This window comes from Dermacentor silvarum, chromosome 1, assembly GCF_013339745.2.
Source record: "Dermacentor silvarum isolate Dsil-2018 chromosome 1, BIME_Dsil_1.4, whole genome shotgun sequence".
Lineage (NCBI taxonomy): Eukaryota > Metazoa > Arthropoda > Arachnida > Ixodida > Ixodidae > Dermacentor > Dermacentor silvarum.
This window is the reverse complement of record NC_051154.1, coordinates 433,499,744-433,504,743: the sequence shown is the minus strand read 5'-3', so window position 1 is coordinate 433,504,743 and position 5,000 is coordinate 433,499,744.

Here is a 5,000-nt window from a genome sequence, read left to right as displayed (position 1 = left end):
AACGAACATTTCGCTCGTGATGTAGAATAAACGCTGTAGTTTTACCGGCTTGAATACTAATGAGGTGTTCACCTTAGATGTGGTCGACTCTGTACATCAGCGTGGGCTGTAGACGCCGACAAAGAAGTAAGTGCGTAAACATACAGGCGACGCTATATCAATGTTAAAAGTCACGAATTATCCACTGCGAACTAGCGATGTCTATGGAGTGTACGGGTTTCATTTTTGTTTTGTAATCTTCGTTGATTTTTTTTTCTGTCAGTGTCGAGTTTGCGACACTGAAACAGCTCGCCCCGTTTGTACATACCATCTCGTTGTAGACATAGCCTGTCGCGGTGCCTGCCCGGCTTTAGCACAAGGTTCAGCAGGAGTTGCAGTTTATGCCAAGTAGAAAGTGTCGATAACATTAACCAGCAGCCGGTCGCCTACGTCGCTCTTACTCAAGAAACCGATAACTCATAGAACCACGAGAGAAAAATAAGAATATTGCGCTAACATATACTAGTAAGTTACAGATGTTAAGTTACAAAGAGGCCACTCTTAACCATTAGCGGAGGTCTGCTATGCCGGAAACTATAACGACCGCAGGAGGACCAAGACGAATGACTAACGCTATAGGTTGAAGTTCCCGCCGTACCAGCTAAGTGACATATACCATTTTACAGCGTCTGGTCGAGGTTTGTCCGACTTTTATAAATAAAGGAGGATCGTATTGAGTATAACAAAAGAAAGGTCAACACAAATGACAGCTTGAGTGGGCGTTTCCTTCTTAGAGTAACCGCCGGAACATGAGAAAAATGCCCTCTAATGCGTCATATCGCCGTTAAATATTCGGCGCCATGGTTTATCCACGAGAACTAAGATAAATGTCTCCCACTTTCTCCAATAATAAGCTATCCCTTTTTGCCAAACAAATGCAGGCACAGTCTTAAAAAATAATTTATTGGCTCTTCCAGCGTTTCCTTTATTAAAAAACGCTATATTGAATGCATTTTTTTTTCTTTCGAATTTGATTACTTATATCAAAGCCAGCAATTCTAGACATAATTAGACTCTCTCACGAATGTTATCACACAGGCCTTAAAGAGCTCCTCAAAAACCCACATCGGAAATATTGTTAAACACTGAAAGTTCTAAAGTACCGTCTACGAAGCGTATTACAGCAAGAATTGTTCCAATTGGTTCATTAATTACTAGAGGAGTTAGGAGAAATTGAAAGCACGCCACGTCGGCTATGCTACCAGGAGGCGGGATTCCCTTCCAACAGAGACACCTTCTTCTGCCTTCGACTAGCGTCCGCAAACAACATTCCTTCCCTGCCTTCTACTATAAATGAGCCGCTAAACCTCGTTGCGTTTGCATCTTATTTCTATCGCAAGCCCTACGTCAGTCACCTCCCCCCCCCCCTTTTTTTTTCTTTTCCTTTTCGGCTGTGCGGCACACTTCCAGTAGCGCTTTTGCCCATTCTGAAGTGAATGATAGGCAAACACGCGTCATGATCGGTTACGTTGCAGGCAGTGTGTCTGACGTAGAGGCGTTCATGCGTGTGACCTTAATTCTCCGGCAGGAAGAGGGGCTCTTTAGAGAGGAAGGGCGCGCGGGCTTTCGTCTGCAATTTGTGAAGTTTTTTTTTCTTTTTTTTTTGCGCCGTGCAGCAGTCCGACAATTTGTAGACACGATCGTCAGCGCGCGGTCTGTGCAGCTCGCTTGCCTGTCTGCAATGCCCAAACCTGGTGAGAGGTCCTTTTGGAGGTGCCGCGAAGGAAGCATATCCAGTGCGTCTAGCGGACTCTGGCCTCACATCACGCTTGCCGCGCTGCTGCAATTGTTTTTTGTGGCTGGCCAAATTGGGCAGGCCAAGAGATTGCAAGGTTTAATACGAGAAAGTCGAAAGATCCTCATATTTTGCGCAGAAGAAGAAATACCATTTCAGAAGAGGATGCATCCCGATTTGTAATTGCCGAGTATCCATGCAATAGTAGATACCTATAACTGTGATTTCTTTCGCACGAGTAAATGGCATTTGGGCCAATGCAACTTCAATGTTTGCGCCATATGTGCGGGTGAAATAATGGCCGGTATGAAGCGTTATTGTGGATGTTGACGAATCAAAACTCAACCATGCAGGCCTTCATATGAAGTACAGTGTTCCTTGTCTTTCACTTGGAACACTCTCTAAAAAAAAGCCTACAAATGTTGCTTGAATTACGCCACTACCGATTAATTACCTGTCCAGGCGGACATCATTTGCAAGAAAAACCAAAGCAATCAATTTATTAAATACACTAATTTCATTATTTAACTTCCTAGTTACCAACTTTACGGTACATGTTTATATTTGAAAGTAGAAGATATTGTCATAAATATCTAGTTCCGTGTTTCTACATTTCAATATGGCCGTGTAGACCGGAATATCTGGCGTCAAATTATTTGTTCAATTTACTTCACTATGCACGCGGTACCCGCCGTGGTTGCTTAGTGGATACGCCGTTGAGCTGCTAAGCACAAGATCGCGGGATCAAATACCGCGGCCTCGGCAGCCGCATTCCTACGGGGCGAAATGCAAAAACGCCCGTGTACCGTGAAATTGAGTACATATTACAGAACCCCAGGTAGGTGGTCGAAATTAATCCGGAGTCCCCCACACGGCTCGCCTCGAAACCAAATTGTGGTTTTGGCGCGTAAAACCCCACAATTAAATTTTTTATCGCCACGCGGTATACCGCCAAACGCGGCTACAACGCATAGCATTGTAGTAAATAACATCGTATTTACTCATCCTGCAGTGATTGCTTCTTCTTACAACGAGTTCTTTCAGTCGGTGTTTTCTGTTCCGTCACAATCCAGTATTGAATCCATACTCCCTCCATTGCTTCGCTTGGAAGAGATGCCAGACGTTGAAGTCTCGTATGAGGGAATTGTAGTTCTTCTACTGAACATTGACGTCAAAAAATCAGTAGGCCCCGATGACATACCGAACGCAATTCTGCGCAGGTATGCGGAATGGGTTGCGCATTACTTAAAAATTATATTTGACGCGTCACTAGCAGAAGGCCGAGTCCCTTATGACTGGCTTACGGCAAAGGTTATACCGGTGCACAAGTCTGGAGATAGACAGATAATTGAAAATTATCGTCCAATATCGCTTACCTGCGTTTGCTGCAAGCTCCTAGAACATGTTGTAGCCAAGTCAATTTACACGTACATCGAGAATGCAAACTTATTTTTTCCCAACCAACACGGATTCCGACAGCGCCTTTCCACAACAACACAGCTTCTTGAAACAATTCATGACTTTGCCAGCACATTAAACAATAAGAAACAGATAGATGCCATCTGTCTCGATCTGTCGAAAGCATTCGACAGAGTTCTACATGCAGAATTGATCGTAAAACTCACTGATATGAGAATAAACAGGAAAGTAGTAAAATAGAAAACCGCGTACCTTCGGGGCAGAACCCAATACGTAGAAGTGGATCATATTAAATCAAAGTCTTTGAAGGTGACGTCAGGTGTCGCGCAGGGGTCTGTGTTAGGTCCTGCACTATTCTTAGTATATATAAATGACATTTCCTCTGCAATTGACGAAGGTATCACGGTGCGACTTTTCGCAGATGATTGCCTATTATACAAAGAAATTAATAGCACAGAAGATCAGCAATTACTCAGTGACGCTCTTAAGGCTATTGAAAAATGGTGTGACAAATGGAAAATGAAAATAAATGAGAGTAAAACTGATGTATTGCGCATAACGAATAAAATAAATATTTTCGATTTTAATTACACTGTGAATTCTTCGGTGCTTGCCACGGTTGACTTGCTGAAATACTTAGGCATACATATATCCGCGAATTTAAGCTGGGCAAATCATGTTATAAAAATATGCGAAACCGCAGAAAAGAAGCTTTGGTTCTTGCGACGGAAATTGCAGTTAGCCTCACAGTCTGTAAAACTAACAGCTTATATAACGTACGTTCGGCCCACGCTAGAATATGCCAGCATAATCTGGGACCCTTATCAGTCAGGGTTAATTGAGAGACTGGAAAGAGTTCAACGTCAAGCAGCAAGGTTTATCTTATCACGTTATTCTCGCACAGATTCTGTCTCAGTTTGCTGAACTTGCCTACGCTCGCTGAACGCAGGCGCATAGCTAAAGTTCTTTTTTTCTTCTCACTAAAAACACATTTAACATCAATAGTAATCAGTATTTAATAGCACGACAAGGTAGAACACTACGAAACAGCAAAGATAACACTTTTCAAATACCTCAGATGCACATTAACGCTTACGCATTTTCTTTCTTTCCAAGAACCATTAAAGAATGGAATGAATTACCGGTGTTAACGCGGGAAAGCACCAATGCAGAAGAATTTGAGAAAAACTTAAAGCTACATCGAAGGATGCGCGCATGTATATGTACTCACCGCATTTTGTGTGTGTGTGTGTGTTTGTGTAGATGTGCTCGTTTGTCCACACTGCATTTATAGTCGTGTATTATTGATCAGAGCATGTGCAGAATATTTCGCATATGTACGTTTTTGTTTTGTTTTTTCGCTTATTCATGTACTGCCTTATTCGTGTAGTGTACTAATTGCCGAAATTCTGCTATTGACCTGTTTTTATTTGTGCTCTATGTAATGTTGGAATTTTCATGTATTTCATGTATTGTACTAATTGCTGAAGTGCTGCTTTTGACCCACCCTGTAACGGCCGACAGGCCAACAGTATGAGTAAATAAATAAAATAATAAATAAACCCCTGTGTGACGTAAAAGCGTGGCGTAAAATGAAGCTGCCGCCGCACTTCCCTCTTCCTACAACCCTTTTCCAATTGGCCCCGTGCGAAAATGCCGATTAGACGAATAGTCACTTCAGCAGCAGGGGCAAGCTTCATTTGACGCAGCCATACAGCGTCACAGCGCGGTTGCACTGCGAACGGCGCTTCACAGTGTTGCGTGCGTAATCAGTTAAATCGAACAATCAATTTGACGCCTGTTATTT